The following is a 14,772-nucleotide window of genomic DNA, read 5'->3' as shown; positions in this document are numbered from 1 at the left end:
CCCATCCCCCACCACCATATCCACCCCATCCCATCCCCCACCACCATTCCCCCATCCCATCCCCCACCACAATATCCACTCCATCCACCCCCCACTCTCATACCCACCCCATGTCATTCCCCAACCCCATATTCACCCCATCCCAGCCCCCACCCCCATATCCACTGTTAGACTTCGGCGTGCAGCTTAGAACAGACAACACCAGACCAAACGGTTCTGGGGAGAGGGGCAGTTATTCAAGGCAAAGGGCAAAGGTGGGAGAAGAGAGATAGAGGAAGATGGCAGAGAAAGAGGGCAAGGTCAGGGAGTTCTGCCTATTTTATATGGGCGGTGATGTAGCCTCTCCCAGGTGAAGGTGAGGTAGCCAGATAGATTCTGGGAGTGTATGGTGGTTGCCTTGGCAACGATGTAGGGGTTGCCTAGATGTGATGTCACCTGGTTCGGGCCTGATACCAACATATCTCCCTTTTTCTTATTATAAAGAGAAGGAAAAGAGGAGAAGGGAAGCCTATGGTGAAAGAGGAGTCGGGTCGCCATGTCTCTTAAACTACTTCCTGCTGTGTAGGGGCGTAGTCCATTGTGGGGAGCAGCTGGCTTTCACCATCGGGGTTCACTCGGTAGATGTATGTATCAGGTTCCTCTGTGGACAGCGGCTGGTAAGTCTGTAACAGGAACTGATTAATAAATTGGTTAGAAATAATAACACCAGGAGGATGACTAAAAAGGGTGTTGCAAAAGAGGGTATCTGCTTTATATGGGTTTTCAAAAATCTCAGAACTGGAGGTCCCATGTTCCCTAAAAACGGCATTCTTCTTAGAGGAATTGGCAAAGACCATCTTTTTAGCTGTCAGGATATCTGGCACCCGTCAGTTCTAAAGCACCACAGCTGGAATCCCATGAGTCTTGTATGTAGAAACAAGTGTCTTGCGGTGTTGGTAGAAGAAATGGTTGGTCTGTGATCCTAGCATATGTATCTGACAAGACCAGTATGGGCAGCTCCCATAATCATCTGGCCAGTTTCTACAATAATCTTCTATCTGGGCAAAGAGAAAGCAAGTATAGGGATGTAATATTTAGATGGGATAACAGATATAGGGATGATAGCAATTTAGATTGGTTCTTGGCATCCGGCTATGGAGCAATTTCCTGACCCTGTTTGGAAAGACTGTTATCTGTGGGTGTCTTTTGAACCTTGAACCTCCAGATGGCTGACTTGGATAGAAACAAACAGCAGGAGGAGGATGAGAAACCCGAGTCTAGTTCAGTGAGGTCGAGCTCGGCTGACTGAGTGGAGTCTCATTTTCTGGGATTGAGGACAAGGTGGGTGAAGCAGTGATAGATTTTAAGAAGCTTAAGTCCTCAGGAGTAGGCTGTAGGTGGATCTTAACAAAATAAGACAACGCTTGGCTGTTATGATGAAAGAGTTGGTGAAGATAGGACAGAATTTGACGAGTGTCAGGGGGTGTAGGTGGGGATGTGGGTGGCAGTGTAAGAATGTCCTGGGGAGGGTGAGATGAGTCTAGGCCCCTAAGGGCTGCAGCTCTAGCTGCCTCATCAGCTCGGTTGTTTCCCTTGGAGACAATAGAGTCATCCGTTTGGTGGGATCTGCAGTGGACAATCCCAATAGCTGTGGGGAGATGGGAGGCCTTTAGCATGGCCATAATTTGGTTTGCATTAGTTACTGATCCTCCTTTTGTGATAAGTAACCTGCGCTCCTTCCAGATAGCGGCCTGGGACAGGAGGATATGGAAAGCATATTTGGAATCTGTGTAGATGTTAAGGGATTTTCCCTGTGCCAGCTGGAAGGCACGGGTAAGGGCTATTAATTCAGCCTGTTGGTTGGTGGTATGAGCAGGAAGGGCCTGTGCCTCCACCACCTCGGTGTCTGACACTATGGCATAGCCAGCTTTCCTGGCCCCTTCATGTAGAAAGGAGCTTCCATCTGTATACCAGGTAAAGGTGGCTTGAGGCAATGTGCCCTCCTGTATGTGTGAAGGATGAGGTAATAGTTCCCTAAGGTTTCAGTGCAGGAGTGAGATAGGGAGTAGTCAGTGTTAGGTTGAGGAAGAAGATTGGAAATATTAAGAGGTGGGCATGATTGAAAGGTGAGGGTGGAGTCTTCTATTCGAGCTACCTGAAGAGAAAGAACCCTGGAGGGAGGTAGAGTCTGTAAGCCTTTATAAGTTCGGAGCTGTGACAGGTTGTGAGAAAAGAGGACAGTCATAGGCAATCCCAGGGTTAGTTTCTTTGACTCTCAAATAAGGAATTCAGCAGCTGCTAAGGTACGAATACAAGGTGCCCATCCCTGGATGGTTAGATCTAGTCTTTTTGACAAGTATGCTACGTGCGCAAAAGATGGTCCCAGTTGGTAACCTAAGACTCCAAGGGCAAATCCCTCCTTTTCAGTTACGTAGAGGGAAAAAGGATAAGTCAGGTCCGGGAGATGTAAGGCTGGGGCCTTAAGGAGAGCCTGTTGGAGCCTTTGGAAGGGCTTAGTAACAGGTTTGAGAAGAGGTTTGTGGGTGGGGCCTAATGCTGCTTTATATAAGGGATGAGAAAGTAGGGAAAAGGAAGGAACCCAAGAACACAAAAAGCTAGCCATTCCTAGGAATGATAAAATCTCTTCCTTTGTAGAAGGAACAGTTAGAGACTGGATCAGATTCTTTCTATCTAAGGTGATAGCCTTGTGGGTTGGGGTAATTGTTAGTCCCAAATAGGTGACCTGAGGAGTGGACAGTTGGACTTTAAAAGGTGAGACCCTGTAGCCCCGACTGGAAAGGAAATTTAGAAGAGCAGCTGTGTCAGCTTGGCTAATTTCTAGAGAGGGGCTACAAAGAAGGACATCATCTACGTAAAGTACAATCTTAGATCTGGGGAGAGATAAAGAGAGTAAGTCGGAAGTCAGGCCTGCCCAAACAGGTGTGGGCTGTCCCGGAATCCCTGAGGTAGAACAGTTCAAGTAAGTTGAGTAGAAATGTGGGTGTCAGGATCTGTCCAGGTAAAGGCAAATATGTCCTATGACTGGGTCTCTAGAGGGATAGAGAAAAATGCATCCTTGAGATCTAGGATTGAAAAATGAGAAGTCCCTGAGGGGACAGTAGAGAGAAGTGTATAAGGGTTAGCCACCACAGGATGGAGGGGAACCACTGCAGAGTTGATGCATCTGATGTCTTGAACCAGTCAATAGGTACCATTAGGTTTCTTAAGTGCCAGGATAGGGGTATTAAAGGGGGAAGAGGTAGGGCGAAGGAATTTTTTCCTTAGGAGGTCAGAAATGATAGGTTTAAGTCCCCTGAGGCTCTGGAGAGAGAGGATATTGAGCTAGGGTGATGTACCTGGTGGAGTCCAGTAACTGGATGACAACAGGAGAATGATGTTTAGCAACAGAGGGGTTCTGGATGTCCCAAACTCGGGGGTCCACCTCAGAAGCTGGTAAGGGAAATAACATGTTAGTGTTAGTAGGTTGACTGGCTAGAAGGAGGAGCAGAGGACTTAAGCGAATTGGTAGAGAAAAGGAAATAGAGGCTCCCAACTTAGCTTAAATATCCCTTCCCAATAAGGGGACAGGACATGTAGGCACTACCAAAAAGGAACGGGTGAGAGGTTCACCCCTAAAATGCAACTAAGTGTGGGGGTCTGGTGAGGAAGGTAATGTTGTCCTTCTACCCCGACAATAGGAAAACACGAAGGTGGGGTGGGTCCCCAAAACTCTGTCAGGACTGAGTAAGTGGCCCCAGTGTCCAAGAGGAAGGAGATGAGTCTTCCACATACCATAATATCTACTCAGGGCTCCCTGATAATGATAGGTGTAGTTGGGTCGAGAGAGCCAGGCCCCGTCAGTCCTCCATAGCCAAGCCTACAAGGTCAGCTGAAGGGTTTTTTGGGAGCGATGTCCCTCTGTTCTGAATGACATGAGGGCAATCATAGCCCAGTGTCCCCTCTGATGGCCCCTAGGACACGGTCCCCTTGGCTTGCTGGGGTTGGGGAAAGCCTTCGCCCAGTGACCATGTTAACCACATTTATAGCAGGGGCCAGGCGGTCCCGAACCTTCAAAGACCAGGAGTCTAGGGTAGTGGCTGAGGCTGGTTGGATAGCCTTTGCCAGCATGTGGTATTTCTGTTTTCGGGCTTTCTCATCTCTCTCATGGTACACCTTGAAGGCCAGCGCCAAGACTTCTGCCTGTGGAGTTAGGGCTCCCTCTCCAATTGCCTAAGTTTAGATTTTATGTCAGGGTAGCTCAGGGGAAAAAAGTAGGTCATCAAGAGTTGCTTACCATCTCTGTTTTCAGGGTCAAAATTAATATACTGCAATAAAGCCTTTGTAAGGCATTCTAAAAACTGAGACGGGTTTTCCTGTTTGTCCTGGACAACCTCTTAGAGTTTCTCAAAGTTTACTGGCTTTAATGCTGCCAAAAGACATGTTATAAATCTATCTCTGGCTAAGATACCACCTCTGGAATTATGATTCCATCGAGGATCCTGGTCAGGAACTGCCTCAGATCTAATTGGATATGTTCCGTCTGTTTGATGAATCTGATCTGCATGCATTTTTGCCTCTTCCCAAACTCGCCTGTGTTCATCAGGAGGCATATTGTTAGTGAGAATCATATGGACATCATGGAAAGTCAAGTTATAGGATTGGATGATGTCTTGGAACTCTTTGATGAAGGCAGAAGAGTTAGAGGTGTAGGAACCCAGTCTGCTCTCTATTTGAGAAAGTTCACTCATTGAAAAAGGGACACGTACTCTGACCAGACTGTCAACACCAGCCACTTCGCTTAGAGGAAGAACAGATGCTGGTTTAGGTGTCCCTGGAGGAGAAGGAATTGGAGGTTTGGCTATGACCTTAGAACGAGTGACAGGAGGGTTAAAGGTTGGTGCCAATGCAGGGCGATTAGTATGGCCTGCAGCTGGCACAGAAGGAGGGGAGGGGTCTGGGCAGGTTGAGCCAGTGGACTCTGAGATATCCTGGTGAGAAGAAGAAACTGAGGCAGCAGTTTGGATGTTCGGCGGCATGGAAACAGGTCTGCGACGGAGGGGAGGAGGTTCATCAGCTGGATCTAAGGGTGTGGGGTCATCTAATGGGGGTTGAGCAGGTTTCATGGCTAAGAGAACATTGAGTGTGGAACAGGCAGAACACATGGAAGGATTAGAACGAAGGTAGATAAATGCTTGAATATAGGGAATTTCTTTTCATTTATCAGACTGCTGGTAGTATGTGTTAAGACCTTTTAAAATGATTAGGTCTAGCATGCCATTAAGTGGCCACTTTAATCCATTATCTAGAGGGTACTGAACCCAGACCTTATTGCAGAGGTGTATCAATTTGGAAGGCCTCAAATCAGGCGTTAATTTTAGAGATTTGAGGTTTTTCAGGAGACAAACCAGTGGGGTGTCTGTGGGTGCAGTCAAAGACAAATGTGGTGCCCATTGGGTGATGGGGCTGTTACCAAACTATTTGTACTGATGTCCCGAAAGAAAAGTCAGCAACAAAATCAGGCAAACAGTCTAGATATCAGGTCATCATGTGAATATCTAGGGGCCTCAGCTGTGGTGGAACTCCCAGAGAATACCAGAAAGTAGCTCAACCTAGTACCAGGATTTCCAGCTGCTGCCAGAGCTTGTGGGGGGAGCTGTGAACTACTTTCAAGGGGGGGGGTCACCCAAATGGCCAATGTCCTAAGTCATAGGTCAGCTAGAGGCCAGTCATATGGACTGGGGCAATGAAAAGCCAACCGCTTAGCCCACGGAAGGCTGGCCAGGCCCTAACTGGGCATCCAGGGTCCCTCCTGCCAATTGGTCGAGGTACCCGAAGTATTCAGTCTCGGCCCAAATGCACCAGTGTTAGACTTCAGTGCGCAACTTAGATCAAACAACACCAGACCAAATGGTCCCGAGAGGGAGGGGAGCTATTTAGGGAAAAGGACAAAGGTGGAGAAGAGAGAGATAGAGGAAGACGGCAGAGAAAGAGGGCAAGGTCAGGGAGTTCTGCCTACTTTATATGGGCGGTGACGTAGCCTCTCCCAGGTGAAGGTGAGGTAGCCAGGTGGATTCTGGGACTGCATGGTAGTTGCCTTGTCAATGATGTCACTGGGTTCGGGCCTGATACCAACATCCCCCCCATATCCACCCCATACCCACCCGCCCCATCTCCACATCCATGCCATCTCTCCTTTATTTCCATTCCTAGCTCCATCCTCATCTCCCACATCTCTAGTTCCATCAGCACCGTCCCCATCTCCACTCCTATCCTCTTCTCAACTTCTCTCCTTTCCCCACTGTCATGGCCATGTCAACTCTACATCCATATCTGTCCATCCCACCTCACTCTATCCAGCTCACCCTACTCCATCCACCCCATCCAATCCCACCCCACCCCACCTCTATCCTGTCTCCAGTCCTGCCCACTTCTCCATTCCATCTCCTTCTTCCCCTTTAATTTTCAAGTTTTTCTGAGATACGGAAACACACTTGCTTTGGATTCTGTAGAAAGCAAGGTTCAGGACTAAGCACGGTAAGTTCTCAGTTTCAGACTTTTTCTTTTTTTTTTCATCAGCAGTCATTGCTTAAGTTTCCTTTTTTTTTTTCCTGGCTGCAGATATCCTTATCTCATTTCACGATGGCTTCAGGTCAACAAATAGGTCACTTTCTGCTCTTCACAAGACTCCCAAGGACAATGAGTTTCCGACACAAGCCACCTACCACCCCCACCTCTCTTTCATGCTCTTTATCACAGATAACAGTCCTGGGGACACAGTGCTCTGTAGGGGAGGGTGATTGGGTGGAGCCTGCAGACAGACTTGGGCTCCACAGGTATCTGAGCCGTAGCCAGTGGGGATGAAGGTGAGGCACACCCACAATCCTTTTCTTTCTTCTCTGAGGTCAGTGCTGTTTCTGACCTTACAAACACCTCAGCATTTCACAACACTCAATTAGTTCAGGATTGGCTGGGCTGTCTCTGAGAGGGGGACCATTCTTGTACTGCTTGAATGTGTTTTTGAAGGATTCTAGTGCCCTACTAGCCTGCCCAACTCTCCCAGGCTTCCAATAGACAGAAGTATTAGGACCTCGGCCCAGACACTCCAGGGATCGGGAGGCAAGATGCATTTGACCTCGCAGGGCTAAGCCTGAGATGTCTGATGCTTAACTGAAATCTGCAAATGCTGTTGTAACTAGGGAATCTGAGCTTCCCTGTTGAGTTCTTAGTTTCATTAATAAAAGGATCTAAAATGGACTCAAAAAGAAGTTCAAGGACAGTTGTATTAACATTTGAGAGAAGAGCAGGGCAGGCAAGCTGTTCTATCTTAGCCACTGACAGAAAGAGAAGAGGAGGAAGAGCAAGAGGTGGAGGAAGAGGAAGAAGAAGAGGAGCATTATGAAGGGAAGGGAAGTAGGGAGGAGCACCCCACCACTACAGGGCCTCATTTCCCAGAACGAAGGGCTGCACCCTAAACATATAGTTAGAAACAGAAATAGAGACTGTTTATTAAGAAAGTTAAAATACTACCCAGAATGGGAGCTGCCTACTGAGCTGAGAGAAAAGTCCCCCTAAAGCATTGGGCCATGAGTTATATGGCAGAGCTTTTCTTGAACCTGCCCTGAACTTTTCAAGAAGCCCATGTGAGGAATCTCTTCCAGTTTGTCTCTGCATACTGTCTTCTTCACATATTAACCTTGATGTTGTAGTCTCCTAGCTGCGGTACTGGAACCAGAATCTCCTTGCCTAATCTCTTCTGCATTAGAATGGCGCCACTACCGGGAGCCAGCTCAGTCTATTCAAGATTTAGACCCCACCCCACAGAGTTGGGCCTAGTGATGCCCATGTGTGGTATTCTACAACAGGATCCTGTGTGCAGAAAAGGAAGTCCTTACCAGTGAATGGATGCCTGTGTGTGTGCTCCAGGGAATGTGTGAGGTGGCAGGCACACTTCTTTTTATTTTTTCATTAAACCTGGCCTCAAGTATGTTAGGCAAGAGGTACCTACCTGCCGGCTCTGTTTCCAGCCAGAGATTACCTTAAAAACAGAGACCAGAGCTTCCTGCTGGAATGCTTATTGATCTGTTGGCTTGGTCTTGTGCAGGTAACACTGCTACAGTGAAGTTATGGTAACTTTCATGCCACACCCAGAAGACAGCCTTTCATAGCACTCCTCCTCATATTCTGGTCTTACATTCTTTCTGCCCTCATAATGGAGAGGGGGATGGATGGTTGACACATGTCTCAGTTAGAGTGAGTACCCACAGTTACATATCCTCAGCCCTGACTGGTTATGCATCTCTGCAGAAAGAGGCTTCTTTGGCCAAGGTTGAAAGCATCACTTGTAGTTTTACAGTATGACCATTTAGTGTATCAACAGCAGTGTGCCCTCCCGTACAGGGTGTGGTCTCCCACGGAGTGTGCTTTCCCGCTGACTTACGGTACATGAGTTCACTCCTGTAAAACGGGTCTCAGATCCAACAAGAATGCAATTGGTTGTCCCCATGGTCTTTATCGTTCTTGCACTGTGGATAGACATTGCCTGAGGCTTGGGTTTAAATAGAAAGTAAGAGATATATGTAAGTCAGCAGTCCTGGTCAAGATGTTATCCCCATCCATCCCTGACCCATCACTGTCTCAGCTCCAGTCTCCTTGCAAGATGGTTGGACAACCCATCAGAACTGTGTGCAATCTTATCTCCTGGGAGAGAAGCTCCCTCTATGGCTGGTGCCATAGGTCTCTCTACTCCTCTCAGCAGAAAATTCTTGGGGGAAATTCTAGTTCCTTGGGAATTATCGTTTCAAGAATCTGATCATTAAGTGAAAGGGAAGAGTGTACCTTGAGGATGTCTCCATCCCATCCAGGATGCCTACAGGCAGGACTGACTCTGAATGACACTATGGGATCAAAGTGAGGCTAGGCATCACCCAAAGCCTCATCCCACCACCACCGCACCTGTCTGTCTCCTGCTTTTTCTCATTCTCCCACAGATGTCATCTGGTGGCCTGAGGGATGGTGTCGGTCACCTGGCCTAATCAACCCAGTTCTATTCACCTCTAGCTTCTAATATTATTTTCTGTTCAATTAATCCTTTTCTTAGGTCTCTCCTTCTGTCACCTTGCCTTCCAGAAATGAAAAGACTGGACAGTAAATCTCTTTATCACAAGGAACTAAAATATTCCCAAGCAGCAGTGAGAGTTCAAGATAGGTAACACCCCGCATAATGGCAATTATCATTAAGGTGATGCTGTTCCCCAGAACTGGAATGATCGCTGATGGGGACCAGATTGTTCCCCTCAAGGGACCAAACACTCCTTGTTGCACCACTTAGCAGGAACTGAGACTGAATTCTTGCCCCTTGTCCTAATTCTCCTTCTACTTAATAGTGATGGTGTTGGGAAGGTGGGCTGAGTCACTAGGCTCCTTTATCTGATCTTCCCAAAGTTGCCACATTGACTGACTCTCCTCTCCCTTCGTTTTACGGACACTACACTTTTTGACTAGTGTATCCTATCAGGATGAATGACCAAGCCTAGTCAGCTGGGGCTCCAGGAGCTGGAATTTTTTCTTAAAGTGATAGTAAAAGGCTTCAGTTGCTCAGATTTGAGGGATCATAGCCTATGCCCCAACAAGCAAGGGTCAGCTTGTTTCTAGACAAGCCAATAAAAAAAAAAATCAAGTAATTAGTGAAGAACAAGGAACGGCAGCACGTTCAGCATGGCCATGATGGAAAGAGAAGAAAGAGACCTAGCTACACACCTGACTCACACTCATGTCAGAGTGAGGCTGAGATTTAAGTAGACCCCAGAGTTGTGCACATCTAAACAGTCTTGGTCAGGTGTCCATCACTTGCTCATCTTTGTATCTTCTTGCAAGGTGGTCTGATAAATTTCAGGTCTCCTTCTGGGATGAAAAATTTCCCCTCTGGATTGTCCAGACTTTTAGGCATTCTTTGTCCCAGCACAAGAGTCCAGGGAGAATTCCAATATCTTTGGTCCTGTTGTTGCACTAATCTGATAGCCAAAGTAGGGGACACACATGTCCCTTTAAAGTATTTCCAGCCTGCCAAGTGAGTTACACCCTTGAGCTAACACGTTAAGAATCCCTGCTTAAATTAAGGCTTGTCACAGATCTGAGTAAGGGGAGAGCAGGCTGGCTTCCCTTGGAGATATTGCCAGAAACCGCCTGCTTTTCTGCTGCCCACCAGGTAAGTTTAGGCTTGCTTGTAGGCTTGGCAAATCTCCTTACAGGATGTGATAGTTTATTTGTCTATGAATAAACCACTTAAGTTAAAGAAACAAAACAAACTTCTGGTAGCTTGAAAGATATCTTAGCCGTTAAGAGTGCAAGCTTCCCTGGTAGAGGACCAGAATTCAGTCCTAGCTCACACTAAATTCCTGTAAACCCAGCTCCAGGCTCTTTGATGGCTTCTTCTGGCTTCTGAAGGCACCACACACGCACACGCGTGCGCGCGCACACACACACACACAGGAAGAAAGAGAGATTGGCTTCTGTTTTGGGGTTTTTCATTCTGAGTAGATTAACTGAACCCCAGTGGATGGATGGATCAGTGAGACATGAGCAGGAATCCAGGGGAGCCTTGCTTTCTCTCCTTTCTTTGCCTCCAGTGTTTTATTATTCTATTTCCCACTGAAAATGGAATGTCTCCATTATAACTGTCCTGGCAGCAATGAAGATATTCTAAAGAGGCTATCGTCCCCATAGGCTATTAAACTATCAAAACAATGGACCCCAGGAAATTGGAATTTATCCTGGAGTTTGTCTGTGGGAAGGAAAAAGCTGAAGCCTGTTGCCAGCTCTAGGGGAGTGTGTTTCCAGGAAGAGATTTCACACAGCTTTGACAACATTTCAGACCACCTTGGAGGACAGTCTGAAGCCCAGACAATGACGGGTCAGTGACAAGTGGGACCACACCCTGAACAAAGAGGATCGCTTAGCTCTGCACACCTCTTGCCTTCCTTTTAAGCCCTAGTCTCACTTCAAGATGGGAACCATTTGACCTCCGTGTTCCTCCTTCCAATGTGGCCACATAGAAAAACTCTCCTCCTCTTGCGTTTACTAGCATTCCTTTAATTGGTCAGTTGAGGATGAACGGCAGCACATTACTGGCTTGAGCTGCCAGAGCCCAGGCTGAACCTAACGACTCATGTAACACCACGGGTTCTGCAGAACTACTCCGTGATGAGATCACCTGTGTAGGGGCTTCATGAACGAGCCTGGGAAGCGAATGAGGGACTGAGACAGTGGGAAGATAAGAAACAAAGTAGCAGCCACAGAGAGGTTGGCTTTGGTTTAGCCATGAAGGAGGGCTGCTTATGTAAACACCATCTTGTAGAGTGGGAAGAGAAGGGAAGAAACTAGCCACTAGGGCAGTGGGAAAAAATGAAACAAAGTTGCAGCCACAGAGAATTTTGCTTCTGTCTAGCCGTGAAGGAAGGTCTCTATGTAAGCATAGAAAGAGGATCCCAGAGACATCCTCTTTGAAGCGAAGAGACTAGCCCCACAGACTAACAAGCAGCCTAATGCCCCCACTGCCCAAGCCAGGAGATGACCCCACTCCTATGCACCCTCCGATATCATCTACCAGTCAAGGGTCCATGATCTCACACGGAGGAAGGAGGAGCTGGCTTGGCTTGTCGGCTCTTGTCTGAGTGGGTATGGCAACTCCAATGGTCCAAAGATAGTCATTCGCCAGTGGTCCCAGGCGAGTATGTTCTAAGTCCAACCCAGCAGACACTGGGAGATGGATACACAGGAATGTGAAAAGGGACCCATGGGATCTGGCTGGAACTCTCACAGTCCTCTGTAACAGCAGAAGATCTGTAGAAGGCAGGGTGTTTGCTCCAAACTCATTTGAATGTGAGGCCTTCAGATAAAAAAAAAAAAAAAAGGATTCAGGCTGCACGTCAATGTGTTGCCTCATGGGTCCCCCAGCAGCTCTCCCTAATTCTGTGGAGGTGGTGGCGAGCCCTTCTTAGGGCTTCCATTGGTGTCTATTGTCAGGCAGCTCCCAGGAGAATCCAGCTTCAGTATTGTCAGTTGGAGCTGAACAAATTAAATTTATCATAGGGACAAATGCTCATCACGGCAGACGTGGATTCTGAGATGCTGAGGAGCCTGAGGCTGTGAGTACAGGCAGAAAAATCTGCAGATCAGCATCTGGAAGTGCTTGGGGCTTAATAGTGAAGCTGTAATCAGCAGGCAGAGCAGTGTCTTGGAGATTATGATGAGCCAGGGCTTGGGCTGGCAGGGGAAAGATACCCAGGGAATTGGGCTAGGTCACCAGGCAGTTGGGCACTTGAGTGGACTTGATAACAAAAGGGGGGGGATTGGAAACAAACCATATATGTGTAGAGGCTGGAGAGACCGCTCGATGACTAAGAGTGCATACTGCTCTTGCAGAAGAACTGAGTTCAGTTCCCAGCACTATCTATGGATGGGTCACAGCTACCTGGAACACCTGCTCAGGGAATACAATGTCCCCTTCTGCCACTGAGGCCACCGTACAAAGCCACATACAGAAACATACATCTTCATGTAATTAAAAATAAAATTTTAAGACTAGTGGTCAGAAGTTACCACTAGACATTTTTCCTTTGGGCCAGAATTTGCCTTACAGCAAACTGTAGACAGGGCATCTCTGAGGAGATCATGATCTCCTGGCTTCGTTCATCCTGGCTGCAGTAACAGCACCATAGATTGCAGAATTCGTAAAGAAAGCAGCCATCTCCCCACCACCTATGGGTGCGTGGTTTCAGTACCAAATCTAGCAGGCAGGGGTAAGGAAAGTTCTAGAGTGGACACAAGATTGGAACTGAAAACCCACGCAGAGCAATTTTAATAAGGAAATAGTTTGAAGTTCTCCCGAGAAGTTGCTAAGAGACAGAAGATGTGGATTTGACAAAGTAGGAATAGAAATTGAGACGGGGAAGAATAGACCTTTTATGTCTACTCTCTGATGAGGAACACTGCCCAACAAAGCAGTTCTGTGCCGTGAATGGAATCTGAGAAAGCATGCATTGACTTGGGCCTCTGGGTGGCGGTTCACGAAAAGCATGCATCTGGACACTCTGGTCTACAAGGGTAGCTTCAGTAGTGTGAAACCATGCAGCTGAGCTTGAGGCCAAACAGGGCAGAGAGAAGCTCCTAGAGGAGACACCAGAGGAAGACGGGTGTGTTGATACAGGCTTGTAATTCCAGGATGCAAGAGGCTGGGGTAGGAGGATCGTTGGGAGTTCAAGGCCATTCGAGCTACAAAATGAGTCTGACACCAGGAAAAGTACAGAGCAAGACGCTGTCTTAGGGTGGGGGTGAGAAATAGCTCAATCGAGAAAGTGCTTGCCTTATAAGCATGGGGTCCCGAGTTTAGTCCCCTAGAGTCAGTGTACAAATAAGCCTTACATGCTGGCATGTGCTTGTAGTCAGAGTGCTGGTGAGGGAGAGACTGGTAGACCATTCACCTGGGCTGAATTAGATCCAGGCTAATAAATAAGTGACCACCTCAGAAAACAAGGCAGATAGTGCCTGAGGGAGGGCGCTTGAGGTTGACTTCTGGCCTCCACATACTACATACACACACACACACACACACACACACACACACATATGCACACATACACCAATGAAGGTTTAAGTCATTATCAGTTAAACCATGTTTGATACTGGGTTGATTCTTGCTCAACTCTTACCCAGATGCGAGCACACCTATACACAGATTGTTTCTGGTAGGAGAGCTGTGAGTGAGCCGTTCATGACCCTTCAGTCCACACTGCATTAGCATCAGATAAATTTCCTCTGTGGAACCTCAGCTGACAGTCACACTGATGATGTAGCAGGCAGGGCTGGACCAGGTTCACTCGTCCATGCTTGCATTTGCCCTGCGGGTCTCAGTGTGCGAGCACTTGCCGATGTCAGTAGACCCGGAGAGAGCTGGCACACAGGTGGCTGCTGGGAAGCAGATCTGAGGAAGCAAGCAGACTCCAATTTCCCATCCCGAATTCCAGCTGACACTCTTTGCTCCGAGTCTTTCTGTCTGCACCCCGCCCTGCTCAGCCCTGTCAGACACAGTATGTTGCTTCCTTTCCTACAGACACCCGTCAGAAGCATGTTTCCAGCTCTCTAACCCATGATGTTTCTAAAATGATGGATGATAATACTCACATGAATCTCACAAGTTAGACTTTGCCGTAGACAGCCCTTCCCCATCTTCCAGGGTGGCTGCAATTAATACGGACGGACGATTGCAAGTTTGCAGAGTGATGGCAAGAGGCAATATTTTAAAAAATCATAATTGCACTGGGTCTTATTAAGTGTTGAAGTTGAACGCAAGGCTTATTCTTGGCTTATTCTCTCATTCTTGGCTGACATCGTTAGGTTGGCGATCTTAAGAGAGGATTATAGTTAAATGGCTTTTTATCTTCCGTGGCTCTGTGACCTTGAGGAAATTCTCTAACCTTTACCTCACTGATGTCATAGTTAATGAGGATAAGAATAGTGTCTACCTTACAATCAACACGAAGCCCAGGACTTTTTGTGCCTCTCTAGCTAAGTCTGGAGCTATTTATGTGCCTAGTTATACATTTGGTTTCCTTTCTTTCATTTTTAAAAATGTGTGTGTGTGTGTGTGTGTGTGTGCTGTATGTTCTGTGTGTGTGTTGTATCTGCTATGTGTGCATGTGTGTGTGTATGCTGTATGTTCTGTGTGTGTTGTATCTGCTATGTGTGCATGTGTGTGTGTGTGCTGTATGTTCTGTGTGTGTGTTGTATCTGCTGTGT

This window comes from Grammomys surdaster, unplaced genomic scaffold, assembly GCF_004785775.1.
Source record: "Grammomys surdaster isolate TR1022 unplaced genomic scaffold, NIH_TR_1.0 172, whole genome shotgun sequence".
NCBI lineage: Eukaryota > Metazoa > Chordata > Mammalia > Rodentia > Muridae > Grammomys > Grammomys surdaster.
This window is presented reverse-complemented; position numbering follows the sequence as displayed.